A 15805-nucleotide genomic window follows, 5' to 3' on the forward strand; every position below is an offset into this window, starting at 1 on the left:
CTATTGAAGAGATTGATGGTGATCCAAAGGGAGCCACTTCTTCATTTGACTCACCTCCTCATGAAGGTAATAAAGGTGAAAGAGAAAGGTATAAATCTAGTTCTAATCATATTCCTTTTGATTATGTAAAGCATGGTAAATTTACATATAAGCATGGGAAAAGAATTACATGTTCCTTTTGTGGTTTGGATAACCATAGTGTTTCTAGATGTTGGAAGAGAATGGCCGCATACAGGAAACTTTTGAAGGAAAAGAAGCAAGAAGCCAAAGGTCCATTGGACAAGGCAAATCATGCTGTTGAGAAGATGCACATGTGTTGCACTTATTTCCATAAGCAAGGACACATTGCTGAAAAGTGTTGGACTCTGAATCCAACAATGCTTCCACGAAATTTGAAGAAGGTGGAAAGAGAGAATGGCAGGAATGGAAAGAAAGATTCCATAATTGATGTGTTTCAGGATGATTCACATGTTGATGTTGATGTGTAGACAAAGGAAGGACCTTTGAAATGGATTGGTAAGAAATGGTTAGAGTTCTTATCCAATTAAAGGTTGCATGTCTATTGATATAATGCATCTATTTGCTAATAGAATGCAGGTTGCAGGGTTTTACCAAGAAGGTGAATGGAAAAGTTGAGTATGCAGACTCACTTTATTGCAGCTAAATCATTTTCATTTCAGCTTTGAAAGTACAGTGTACTTAAGCGAAAGTTGAAGGATGAAATGCATGCATAAGAATGATGTGCATGAACACAGGGATGTTGATGTTTTCCTTGTATTTGAACATGTATGTGTGATTAACTTGAAGGGTTGATTACTTTGTTGTAAACATGCATGTAAGGTTTTGTGGGCTTGTTATCTAGTCAATCATTTGTATGCAGATGTAAAGACATGGAGGTAATTCACAAGATGTGAAATCTGTTTCTTTTGTTGAAGCAAGAGTTTAGGCCATCCAGTTTTGTCTGTAATTCTATTGTTCTTGACAAGATGTCAATAGAACATTTTTGTAACAGGTACAAATGTAAATTTTTGTGAAGAATATGTAACTTCACATTTGTTTGAGCCACCTTGGATCAATGATCAAGGAAGAGAAGTTCAAACTACCTTCTGTAACCTTCTCAGCAGGAGTTCTACATGAAGTCAAGGAGGAAGACAGTTCTTAACCGGAGGACCAACACATCCAGGAAGGAAGTGTTCAAAGGCTTTGGTTCAGAGGCACTATGCAAGGCAAGTGTATGGAGGCTGAAAGAAGAGGGTGTTGTTACTCTCATATACTTTTCCGATCAGTATGTCAGCCTTTTGGGGTCCAAAAGATTCCCAATGGGGAGGCGTGATCCAAAATGGATCTTGAATAAACCTTCCAAGTCTTCGAAAATGTTTTAAATGGAAGTATGACAGGGAAACTACGTTGAAACGTAAGACCGTCAAAGAAATGCAACATTAATGCTCAAGGGCTGTTGGATCTGAAAGATCAACGGACGGGAGCAAAACAATGGAGCAGTCATCCATTGTTATCGCATCGGAGAAAAGCCAACGGTGTGTTTGGACTGTGGCCTTAAGAGAAATGCGATGAAGCGGACCCAAAGGATTATTGAACAAAACAACGAAGGAATTGAGTTCCGTGGTAAATGGTATTTCAGGCAGGCTTCAGGCGATAAGTGGTATTGGAAGGGTTGTACCCGAATCCATACACTAGCTGACACGTAGCACGCAGCAGGAGAGAGAAAATCGCTCTTTTCAGGCGGGTGATCTCTGCCCAAGTAGGCCATCCGGAAATACTGTCAACCGTTGGATTGGAGATTGCAGATCAACAATGGAGATTGAGCAGACTGCTTGATGTTTTAGGTTTAGTGTGAACCGTTAGATTAAAATGCAAATTGACGGACAAGATTAAATCGCGATATATCGCATCACAATGTTTCCAAAGGGAAGGACTTAAAATGCAGGTATGAAGGAATTTCGATGAGTGATATGCGATCGACGATCGGGAGATCGGGTCGCGACAATAAAAAGGGGCCTTGCAACATTGTGACATGCGACTATGCGATGTGTGATAGCGCCGATCGGTGATCGGTGAATCACGTCACGCAATACAAAAGGGACAATGCACATGCGACTTGCTGATTAAAGCAATGGGACGATATGCGATAAGTGATAGATCGGAGATCGGCGATTGGAGGAGTAGCGCAGCAGGACATGCGACTTGCGATATGTGCACTAAATGATTTTCAAGGTGATCTCAAATCTATTTCCCTTCACCAAAGCTATGATACCATGTTGATTTTCTTTTGAAATCAAGACTAGTATCGTTTTTCAAAATTGATAACTACTTCCAATGATACAATTAATCTTGTTATATCATTCCAATCATTAAGAAGTTATACATGAAAAATTTTAATCATTCACTTTCATCAACAGAGCAATAGAGATCACAATGAACAATAAAACGAGAGACAAGAGACACCATAAATGAGGCTAGCAACTAAGTAGAAAACCACAAGGGGAAAACCCAACCAAAATTTCCTTATGAGAGAGAGATTTAGTCATCAATAATACATCAGACTATTCCAATACAAGATTAAAAAATATGACCTCAATATATCCAAGTCAAAACTAGTCAAAGGAGAGAGAAGAAAGCTAACACTAGTCAAAGTTTAGGTATATAATAGAAGGGATGAATTTTAGCCTTAGGTAGCTCAGAACTGAGGGCCGAAATTTAGTCAAAATAATAGTCAATAAACCCCTGAAATTTTCGTTTAAAGTCACATGTTTAACCTGTAATCAACCTACGATCAATGGCCTAGAAATAAGACAAAATATCGGTCAAAAAGAGTCAACAAATCCTTGGAATATTTGGCCTCTAGAATAGTCAAAGGGCTTGGGAAAACATAATCAATTCTTCCCAAGTCAACATTGATCAAATAAAAGAATAGATGTTGGTGAATGCATATCAGAACGACTTCTTTGATTCCTACACACATGTGAATGTCTCTTGCTATTTCAGATCAATGTTATGCGTGATGATGTCGCCAAAATGAGCTCCAATGATTTCTTTTTTATATGTGATTTAGGAGGTGGATTTTCTACACGTGGGGCCAACTTTATGCATTTAGGCCAACTTGGTAAAACTTCACAAATTGTATTTTCTCCATCAATTTTCTAATGAAAATACTAACCATCTCTACCGAATTTTTAACCATTGTAAAGATGTGACTTAAAGGAGAAGTGAGATTACAACCCATCACTTAAGAGCCACACATTAGTGGATGGAATGGGGAGGAAGGAATGGGCTATGGTGGGAAAGGAATGGAGAGTGTAGGGCTGAGGAAGGGGCTTTTATGGTAGAGAATGATTCCAAGAATCAACCCCTACACCCACATTTCTAGTTGATATTTTGGTGGCTATTTGCTTGAGATTTTGTCTAGTTAAAATGTGATGAAGTTTTTCATCGGAAGCTTCGTTAACAATGTTCACTTCGATGGTCCTCAATGTAGTGTTAGAATGGTCATGTGATATTGTAGCTTGTTTGCATGAAAATTCTTTGGTTTTTGGATTGTTAGGGTTACACATCTTTCATGGGCAAGTTCTTTTAGTTCATGGTTGCTAAATCATTAGGTTTTCTGAACTTGAAGCTTCAAGTTTGAAGTCGTAAACTTCAAGCTAATCTGAACATATTTCTTCTTATTTACAATTGAACGTGGAACCCAAACATGAACAAATTGGGAAAATAAAACAGTGTGAGTTTGTCTAAATTTTACCAAATTAATTCAAATTTGAATCAACTTTATGAAATTATTTTTATTTTTTTAAATTAAAAAGAGAAAACCCAATTCTTTATTACTTCAAAGTTTCATACTTTGTCTCACTTACAATTCGTGTTGGCTTCTATTTCTCATGGCTCACTCTGCTTTCCAAACTATAACTACAATCTTCATTTAAACTTTTCATACATGTACACTGCTCATTAAAACATTTATTCTCATACCGGTGCATGACTTACAACATTATTAATTAAAACTTAATAATCTTATGAAAATTACATTAAAAACTATACTAACAAACACTAACCACTTAATGGAAAAAAGTTTCTTATAATATGCCGGTATATCGAACAACACTTAAAATATTTATATAATAATTTTTTATTTATAAACCATATATTTATACATGTAAATATACATCATATTTATTATATATATATATATATATATATATATATATATATATATATATATATATATATATATATATATATGATGATGATGATGATGATGATGATGGTTAACGTCCGCTGAGACCAAATAATGGTCTATCGGACCTAAATAAACAAATTATCTATTTTGATTTAAGATTTTATTCCTATGCTCCAAAAGCTTGGAGAGAAGCCTCCCGAGCTCACTATAATTTTGACATTGTAAAAGGCTAGGAAGGTCAGTATTGTAACAAAGATTGTGAAACTGAGATCTAATGTGGTTATACGTGGGGCACTCTAAGAGGAAGTGGTTTTCATCCTTGATGTTCCTATTCTCACATATATGGCAGATCCTTTCTGTCCATGGCGTTTTAGGAACTGCCCAACGACCTGTTTCACTATGGAGCTCATGAGAATTTGTTCTAATCTTTGCTATATTAATTTTCTTCTTTGAGCTAGTTAAAATAGAGAGATACTTTTGATCTTCTAGGGTGGGGTTGATGACCTTCTTATAATAACTTAATTTTCTTTTAGCCACTAAGTCTTTCTCACACCACATTTTTTCTTTGAACTTAGAAGTAACAATATCTTTAATGTTATTTATGCTTTGCAATGCATCATTTTCGTTGATCTCCCAATAGTTTAACCAGGCCCTTGTGTCTTTATGCCACCCTCGATTGAGCCTTAGGTGGTTTTGGCTAGAATTTAAAGCTAGCTTAGGAAGACTATGATCGTCTATGTTACTGATTTTGTGCTTGTACAACAGAAACCTAAGCATAGTTAGGCTCTCAATAGGGGAAAGACCTGCTTCTATAAGGAGAATAGGATAGGGTGTATTACTTTTAATTTTCATGTTATAAGTTATAAAAGGCTTCTGGATTTGCTCAATCTTTCTCCATGATTCTCTAGAGATGCTGCAACCCCAAACCTCACAGCCATATAAGATAACAGGAGTGACTAAAGTTTCAAAGAGGAACTTCTTTTTATCCCACATTACAAGGTTTGCTATTTTACAATTATTTTCAAGACCAAAGTAAGCTTTCCACCCCCCATTAATCCTTTTCTCAATGCTATGGTTCCAGTTGAGCTTGTGATGAATATCAATTCCTAGGTACTTGTAAGAATATAAAATTAATTAATTAATTGTTTATCAATACTATGATTTTTTTTTATCAAATTTATAAAGTTTTAATGTTTTCGTATTTATGTTGTTGAATTATTTCAAGTTCAGAAAACTCGAACACGAACACAGGGGAACTAAGTGATGTAGTCATGAAATATATTCTATTGGAGTTTTTGGAGGTAGAGGAATTGATCACCAAAAGTGGTTAGAACCTAGATTAAGAAAATTTAAAAAATCTTGTAGATGTAGTGTTTAAATTATGTTTTTGATGACGGAAATCGATTAAGCACTATCAAAAATCTCTAAAACACCTAAAATTATAAAATTATAAAATTTCCATAACTTTCAGACAAAAAAACACAATCTTTAAACTACGGCTATTCTATTTATAAATATATCATTGGACAAACATTTCTTTTACTATTCGAACGTAAACGGAGAATAAATTCAATAATTATTTTTTCAAATCCTTTGAGGGAAAAAAAAAAATCTCCCCTCCTGATCAAGACTTGGCAGATAACTGAGGAGTAGCCAACTCTTTATCTTTAGCATTCATTTTCAAATTAGGCTAATAACACTAATTTTTAAAGTTGTATCTTAACAGATTTTGAATTTAAGTTTTAAAATATATATTATTTTAATTAATAAATTATGAGTTAGTGTGATTATAAAATATTAATTTTTTAAATAGATAAATTAAAAAGGTTAATTAAATTTATTTTTGGTGATTAAATTAAATAATTATTATTTTTCCTATCTAAATGAAAATTTCTACTAAATAATAATATTTTAATAATTATTACTATATCCAATATATTATATTTTTAAAATTTTTAACCTTTTTATATAAATTTATCATTATATCTCACATATGTGACACATCTTTTTTAGGTAAAATTTTTAATTTCTTTATAAAAAGTTATCACTATATCTCACATATGTGTATATGCATCCCTTTTATATGTTATAGTGGACATATACACCTTTTGACACGGGGTAATGATAATCTTTTTTTTATAATTTTATATGTTATAGTGGAGAAATACACCTTTTGACATGGAGACTCTTATTTTCACCTCTATTGCAATATTAATGCGTCCAGATATAAAGCGCGTCGTTTTTTTTTTTCTCTAGTCATCACGGCGCGCGTTATATCTGGCTATCGCCCCCGCATGTCAGAGCGCATTAATATTATAATAAAAGTGGAAATAAGAATTTCCTTTTGACATAGAGTAATGATAATCTCTTTTATATCCTTTAATATGTTATAGTGGACATATCACCAATTAACATAGGAGAACGTTATAGTAAATTATTTGTAACCCATTTTTTATTAGTCTTGTTTTATTATACATCAAATTAAGCATGAGATATATGTAATTTATGTAATATTTTATTTTAATATTTATTTTAATTATTATTCTATTAAACTAGGTATTGTTATAATTAAATGTGAAAAAATGTATAAATATTTCGTATTTAGTATAAAATTATTATATAATATTTTAAATATATATTAATAATAATAAAAAAAATTAATATTTACTTTACATAAAATATTTTAATATTATTATTTTTATATAAAATTGATTCAAAATATTTTATTATGATTAATATTAAAAAATTAATTATCAATATTTCTAAATATTATTAACTAATATATAATAAATATAAAAATTATAATAAAACAAATATAACAATAAAAAATCTCTCACATTAAAATATGAAAACTATCTCTCATTAATGACTCAAGGCTGATGTGATCTATATCACTTTTTTGAGATATGTTTTTGGGGATAATTACATCAAAATTTATTTGTCCATGCATTTCGAACTAGTAAATGTGGTTTCTCGTCAAGACAAGAGGAAGAATCAAATCATGCAACAAGTTAAATAGAGAATCGTCATTCAAATGACTAGAAATGAATTTTGATGTGATTATCACCAAAAACATGTCTCAAAATCTCTCATTAAATTAATCAATCTTAAAATTTAAAATATGTTATTTATATTTATGCATGCCTGCCAATAAAATTACCACAACAATATAAAGAGATATAATTTGATAGAACTATATATAAATGGCCAAACACCTTAGATTAAAAATTAATAATACCATACTATAAATTAAGAATTAATAATACAATAATAAGAATGAATGAAAATGGAAAACACATTTAAATTTGGAATACCAAGGTTGACATTAACATGAATGTGATGCATTTAGAATGAAGTTTATAAGTTTCCATAAGCGACGTTTCATATATATCACATTGCATTTTATTTAACTTTAACAAATATTAAAAAATAATAATCACAATGACGATTGAGTGACGATGGGATGTTTGACGTTTCATATGTATCACATTTTATTTTATTTAAATTTAACACATATTAAAAAATAATAATCATAATGAAGTCAACCTTATCGTTAAATGCGTTAGTCAATTGCTTTGGCTATCTACCTTTACTAACGCACTATATATTTAAAAATATTAATTTTCAATGATCGACGCATTGTATTTAAAAAAATGTTAAACTTTAAAATAAACATTAAAATATTTTGATGATAGTGTGGTTTAATTAGATTGTTTTTTACCATCATGAAAATATCAGTAATATTTTGATAGTTTTTGGTAAAGTTTTTGTAAATTCAAATTAAAATTGTTAATTTCAAGATTTTAAGTGTTATAGAAATTTTTTATGATGCTATTTATTATCAGTTTTAAAAGCATAATTTAAACACAGATTTTACAAGATTTCTTAACTTCGTGCGCCTCAATAAACTTGTCCGAAATACATGGTAAATAATTTAATGTTAATAATTAAGGAATCCGAAATACATGGTATTAATCATTAAGGAATCCTGTGTTGTGGTACGGATTTTTTAAGTCAAGAGTTTTCCCATTCTGCTAATGTAGTCATGCATCACTGTCTAACGGACTTAGTTGTGTATTAGTTGTTTTCCAATAGTATGTTTGTTATGGAATTATGTTTCGTTCTGAAATAGTTTAATTAATTAAATAATTATTTTTAATAAAATTAAATGATAAAATAATTTAATCAATTAAATAATTATTTATAGTTTAAGAATGTGTTTTCTAGCAGAATGTATGTCAAATTTGGAGAATTATATATATATATATATATATATATATATATAATTTGAATATTTGTTTTCTAGTAGAATGTATGTCAAATTTGGAGAATTATATATATATATATATATAATTTGAATATTAATTTTAGATATTTGCTTGTTGCCCTACAAACGTATAATTTAAAATTAAATAATTATTATTATTGTTAAAAATAAAATTAAATGAGAGAATAAGTGTAGTTTATTTGTTAGATATTTTGTATTTAATGTATAATTTAAAATTAAATAATTATTATTATTATTAAAAATAAAATTAAATGAGAAAATAGATGTAGTTTATTTGATAGATGTTTTGGAAGGTTTTGTTTTTTTTTTCAGAGAGAAAAAACTTCATGATTTATATTAAGAGAATATAAAAGTCGAGATACATGAGAAGACAAAATGCCTTAGGCGCAGATAGTCAGAAATCAGATACTATCATAGCATCATAGGATCAGAACCGCATGGAAGGTTTTGTTGTTGGGTCAAAACTGAAAATTGATCAAGATTTATTAGAATTATAAGTTTGAGTTAGGAATTTTTCACAATACTAATGATCTAATAGTTAATCAAGGTGTTGAATTCATATATTTAATCAAAAACCCAATTTAAAACAAAAATGAAAATTTTACCCAAAAGAAATTACCAAATAATTAAAATTTAATATTATTTTTTTGATTTAAATAATTTTTTTTGAATGAATTCAAGGTTTTTAGAATTGTAGTTGTCTTTGGTGCAATTTTTTGGGCTTTCAGGTGTTGGAATGTGTCCAAAATTTTTGAGGTGAAATCATGTTTGTGTTATTTGAACTGGTTTTTTTCAGTGTATATATGGATTCAACACCTTGAAAAACTCCTAGGGAACTTCGATTATGCAGGGTTACCCATCAAGCTTGTGATTTCAACCAATCCCCACTTATGAAGGTGTTGAATTCATATATTTAATCAAAAACCCAATTTAAATAACCACCATAATAGATCCATCTTAAATATGGATATAACATGAGCTGAGAGAGATTCAATTTCTTCATGTGTAAATTTTTTTATTCACTGACATAATTTAATATTTTGTATAGTTATTTAAGTAGTCTTTTTTTTTTTAATTACTTGGGCCAACATGAGAAAAATTTCAAGTTACACATCATACTGCACTGTATAATGAGTCTTTGGACTCAAAAATGAAAATTTGACCCAAAAAAATTACCAAATAATTAAAATTTAATAATAATATTTTTATTTAAATTAAAAATTTTAAATGAATGCAAGGGATTTAAAATTGGAGTTGTCTTTAGTGAAATTTTTTGAACTTTCCGGTGCAAGAAGCCATCCGAAAAATTTGAGGTAAAATCTTGATTTGTGTTATTTGAACTAGTTTTTTAACTGTACATATGGATTCAGCTCCTTGAAAAACCCCTAGGGCACTAAGATTGTGTAGGGTTACCCATCAAGCTTGTGATTTCATTAAATTCATGCTGATCAAACTGTTGAATTCATATATTTAATCAAAAACCCAATTTAAAAAATTCATTCTTATTTAAGTTAAAAATTTTAAATGAATTTAAGGTATTTAAAATCTGAGTTGATTTTAGTGCGATTTTTTAACCTTTCCGGTGCTAAAATCTCACTGAAAATTTTGAGGTGAAATTTTGATTTGTGTTACTTAAACTAGTGTTTTAACATTATATCTGGATTCACCACTTCAAAAACCCTAGTACACTTAAATTGTGCAAAATTACCCATCAAACTTGTGATTTCAATAAATTTCTGGCAAATTTAAAAAAAATTAAACTAGAAAATTTTCCAAAAAATATCACTAACAGACCACTCGTTTAAAATCTCTTTGTTCGCCCGAAAAGTGCCACGCAGAAGACTTCGATTAAGCTAAGAAAATACTTTTTTTTAACTTGATTCGCGAATCAGTCGGGTCATTACCGCGTCTAAAGTGTAGAGGCGACAAACACGTTGGCGACACCCTACGTGTTGACGCTATGGAGGAGATGAAGTGTAGCCCACATGAAATACTCCAGTCAATATGAAGCATAGTAAATTCAGTGACGGCTGTTGATTTCCCGGAGATTACATGGTATCTTACACCTACTCCATTATTCCTAATTTTTGTTGACCAGTGGAAGAGTTCTCTGCTATTAATTCGATTGCTTGGTACTTCCAGATTCATTTAATGCTTGGTTGAAGAAGGAATTCATAGTTTCTGAAATACTTTTTGCGTGTTACAAGTTTCGAGCTCTGTCATACGATTTTAATCTCTTGATATGAATCTCTGTGCAAGAATCAGTTTGCTGAAAGATGTTACGCAGAAGGGCTTGTTGTTATGTTTTATATTTTGGATTACTTCGGGAGCAATTAAGGTGGAGGCCTTGAACATGTCGTGTCCATTGAACATAACCGCAGAGGTTGACGCTCAGATATGGATGCTTCAGCAATGTTTACTTCCAGACAAAACTCATTGCTGCCAAAGCATCAACGATTTAATCAAGATCCTTCACTTTTCATGGATGCACTACAACCGTTCTTTTCTCTTGCCCAGCAACCAGATGGCCGGTGTATGTTTGAACGAATTACAGAGGCTAGTACAAGTCCGGACAGGGATCGGAGCCGAGATGTTCAGGAGCTGCAACGTGAGGTCCGAAAGTTTTGTCTGTGATCCAGGCACCTGTCTCGGTATTGACAATCTAACGACCTTCGAGAGCAGGGTGGATACGACGGGCTTGAAGCTGAATTGCAACGGATCTCGCCCCGGGATTTTTCAGTGCGATAAATGCTTAGGCGCCATGGGGATGGCTCTCAGGTCGCTGAACAAAGAACCCGGAGGAAAATCGAATTGCCCAATGTTTCTGTTGATTTATGTCGCAGGAGGCATTAATTGTTACGGTGGTCTTGGTCCGGATGCCGCTTACTGCCTTCTAAGCGTACAGAATGTATCGTCGTTGGCAACCTTGGCGGAACCGAAGAGAGGAAATAGATTTCTGAAATGGTACTTTATCGCCATAATTTCCGCAGTCGGAATATTGGTTCTTGGATTGAGCCTCTGCCTGTGTTTAAATCGACGAAAGACCAGTCTCTGGAAATCGAAACGGATGAAATTGATGCAGAGATACGAACTATTGAGCTCCACGACAGGTCTCAAATTCTTCAGCCTGTCGGAGATCAAAGAATCCACGGGGAATTTCGCGGCGGCGAACGTGATCGGCGAAGGGGGTTTTAGCGTTGTCTACAGGGGAATCCTGCCAAACGGGACGCGAATAGCAGTGAAGAGATTAAAGTACTCCACAAAGATCGAAACAGACGATACTTTCGGCCACGAACTGCGTGTCATCAGCGGGATTAAGCACCGCAACCTGCTTCCTATCAGAGGCTACTGCGTCGAATTCGACAAAGAGGGGCAGGTTAGCGAACAGCTTCTTGTTTCTGATTTCATGGAGAACGGCAATTTGGCCGACTGTCTCTTCAATCCGCATAAATCAACATGGCTGCCATGACCGGAGCGCTACAAAATTGCAGTGGGCATAGCCAGGGGGCTAACTTATCTGCACGAATTCGCCAAGCCAAGCATAATTCACAGGGACGTGAAAGCTGCAAATGTGCTGTTGGACTCCAATCTCAATGCTCTTGTGGCAGATTTTGGTCTGGCCAAGTTGAAGAAAGAAGAAGAGGAGAAAAGCCACTACAGCACCCGGACTGTTGGGACGCTCGGTTATGTTGCCCCCGAATACGCTCTCTACGGCCATCTGACCAACAAAAGCGATGTGTTCAGCTTCGGCATCATACTGCTGGAGCTCGTAACGGCCCGGAGGGCTCTGGATCCGAACTCTTGTGCTCTGGAGCACTTTCTTATATCGGACTGGGTGGTCGATATGACGCAGAAGAACCGGACCGAAGAGGTTATCGACATCAGGATTCGGAATTCGGGACACAGGAATACAATAAATAAAGTTTTATTGTTGGCGCTGCAATGCGCCCACCCGAGAGTTGTGTCGAGGCCCTCAATCTCTGAGGCACTGCTAGCCCTTGAAGCTATAGCTGCCCCATCGTCGGGCGCCAAGGAAATCCCAGAAGAATTAGAAGCTTACAGCAACACCAGAGGGGACTTTACTTGGTTTCTCTCTCCCGGGGGTCGCACAGACGAGAGCTTTACTGATTGAAGCAATTCTTCAGACTGAATAAGCACAAATAAACACAGATTCAAAATACAGGGTTGCTCGACTGTGTCAGAGCAATTTTTTTTGGCAGAATTTTGGAGTCGATTTGGTTACTTCTCGTTCATGTGAAGGTGAGCACCATCTGTGGGCATGGCATGATCATGGGTCGCCTGGATGGAGCTGTCATATTCGTCTTTGGAAGCCGAGGTTTGCGGTTATCTTGATCTTTAATTGCAGGTTGCAGAGACTGAAATGTTCTTGTTCTTTTGTAAGATTGGACTGGATTGCAATTTATGAAGTATTTTATTCTTTTAATTAATTATGGTTTGTTTGGAAACTTGGCCATCAATATATTGAAAAATGAATGGAAGTAAACCGTGTGTTAACATTATGAATAAGTAATATGAGACATGGTCCAAATGCTTTTAAAATGGCAGGTTCAACTTTTTCATTATGCGCCTTGTAAAAAGTAGGTACGCATGATCAATTTCTTATGAAATAAAAGTGAATGATAGCATTGAAATCTGATCGCAATTATAAATTAGTAAAGACGTAATCATAAATTGGAAGAAAAGATTCTGTGCCTAACAATGACATAAAGGTATAGTTTTTTTTTAATTGTGTTTATATAGATATAAGTTTTTTTAATTGAGTTCATGGGTTTATTCTGCAACTTAGTGTAAGGTTTATTTTACAACATGTCTAAGTTTGTCTGTTTATCTATCTTCTTTAAAATAAAATTAAAAATTAAAAATTATGTTATAAATAAAAAAATAATATTAGCTATAATAAAAAAAACGAATAAAAGTAAAAAAATGTATGAGTAAGATGTTTAAACCTTATACATTTTAGAAGATATTTAAATAAATTATTTGAAGATTTATGTTAACTCATTTATGTCTATATCAACTTTATATATATTTATATATAGAAAAATAATTGTTAAAATAAGACATTTTAATGTTGTATATAAAAAAATATTCAATGTATAAAAAAACATGTATATAACCTGAAAAAAATAAATTTTTATGTTAAAATGTTGATTTGGTCATATATATACTTTGTTTAGCATTCAAAAATACAATTTAAACAATGAAAAATAACACATTATATTTTACACTCTAAATAAGTTTGCACTTGAAGAAGTTTAATCCCTCTCGGTTCACGTTAGATCCGTACTTAAAATGGATCTATATGGGTACATAATAAAATTCCTACATTTAAACAATTTATAACAATTATAAAAAATTAACAAGTGTAATAATGAATGTCATTATAAAATTGCTAAATTTATGGTATATTCGCTGTAATATTAATGAATATTTAAATAAAAAAGAAAAAAGAAATATTAATTTAAATAATAGTATAGATTTTTTTTGGTAGGGGAAATATTCACATAGATTTGAATCTTGAATCTCACTGTGTATTCACCATGAACACTTGAACACAAAATGTGTTAAAAGATATCTACAAACTCTTATTTTCCAAGAAAGCATTATCCTTATGAAGTGTCTAAGTGAATCAACTATGCTATTTTCCAGCCAAGCTTTACATTACATACTAATATCTTCTTTATCATTTTGGAAATTGTTCTTAAAAAACTATAATAATCACTATAGTCCATCAAAAACAAAAACTACAAAGATCACACTGTTGAGAGCCAAGTAAGTGAACTGCATTAGACAAAGAACCATTGACAAAAGAAACAAATTGATCATTCCCCACTCCTCTCTTAAACAGAGTGTCTGCAACCCAATTTTGTTCCCTATAGATGTGCTTGAAGGATATTTGTTGAAATGATTTCTTTAGAGTGTGAATGTACCACATCCAATTAGAGAGCAATGGCAGAGAAAAATGTGAATTCCCTATGACCCAATCAACAATACCTTTCGAATCTCCATGTACAAGTAAAACATATATACCCAACCACTTAACACAAATAACAACACTCCACAATACAATGAATGTAATGTCCTCAGAAAAGCTGTAAATATTTTATTTACCACTGTAGGAAAACAAACTGGATGATATTGTTATTTTCTATTTAGATTAATAATATTGTTAATTTCTGAATTTAGGAAATGATTAAGTAAAAAGATTTTGTAACTTCTCATTAAGAAGTTGGAAAGAGGCAGTTGCCGATAAAAAAAGAAAACCCTAACTGCCTCCCCTAACTGAAAACACCCCAAGGAAAAGGGGGTGAGGGGAGGAAAAATCGTGCTGAAAGGTCAAACGGTAAGAGGGGAAAATGCTAAGTCCAGTGATGACCAGATACCATGCGCACTGTGTGCAACAGACTTGCAGAAGACAGTGATCTTGCGAGCAAGCTTGGGGGGAGATTGGGTCCTGAAGGACAAATATCATGGTCGAGTGGTTGAAAGCAGCAGATAACGAAGGTGAACTTTATCTTTGGAGCTTGTTTATCTTTCTTGGAAAAGTTCAGGTATGTGGAATCCTCCTGAAAACCAATCTGCTAGCCAAAATTTATTCATGTCTTTATATTTGTTCATGGGAAGGGTGAATTAAATCTCTTAACCTGATAAAGATATCTGAAAATGTTATAATAGGACTAGTGTATTCCTACTAGAGCAAACCATGAAACGTAGCGGTTTTATTGTACAAAATTGGCAATGATATCTGTTATTTGGAATAGGATTATTGACCGTTCGATAATAGTTAAATTATATCTGGAATTTATTTGTTGTTGTTGTAATAATTGAGAGGTGTCAAAGAATATAGTATTAAAAAGAATAATTAAGATGGGATTACTATCTGAGTAGACTGAGTAGCTTTAAAACTGGGAATCCAAAATAAACCAGAGAGGGCATACCCAGTTCTTAAAGGGAAATAGTTAAAAGAACCAGAGAGAAAGTAAAATACTATGGAATGCAAATATAGTACTAAGCCGATACACCGGTGTAACCCTGCAAAGGAATAATCTCAGATATTCATGTAAGGCGAAATCTAGGCTAGTACATTAAAACGAGTTATTTAGCAGACATGCCTCAAAACCCTGTAGGATTCCACCTGGGCCCTAAGGTGAGACAGAACCCCAGGGTAGTAAACCCTGACAAAGATTTAATTACCGAAGTAGCTGCTTAAAGCAGTGCCCTATTAAGTGGAAACAGAAAAGAAACTTAGAAACCCTGACCATTAACAGTAAACCCCAACTTTATTTCTAACCTGGATTCGAGTA

General features: G+C 32.9%; 1 pseudogene; it reads left to right on the forward strand.

Moving 5' to 3' along the window:
* The first annotated feature begins 10553 nt into the window (after positions 1-10553).
* On the forward strand, positions 10554-12874 carry LOC149139366 (putative receptor-like protein kinase At1g11050; annotated as a pseudogene).
* Positions 12875-15805: the final 2931 nt, after the last annotated feature.

The sequence above is a fragment of the Pinus tabuliformis genome, chromosome X (genome assembly GCF_031772625.1).
Source record: "Pinus tabuliformis cultivar Carrire ecotype Pingquan chromosome X, CPIR1, whole genome shotgun sequence".
Classification (NCBI taxonomy): Eukaryota; Viridiplantae; Streptophyta; class Pinopsida; order Pinales; family Pinaceae; genus Pinus; species Pinus tabuliformis.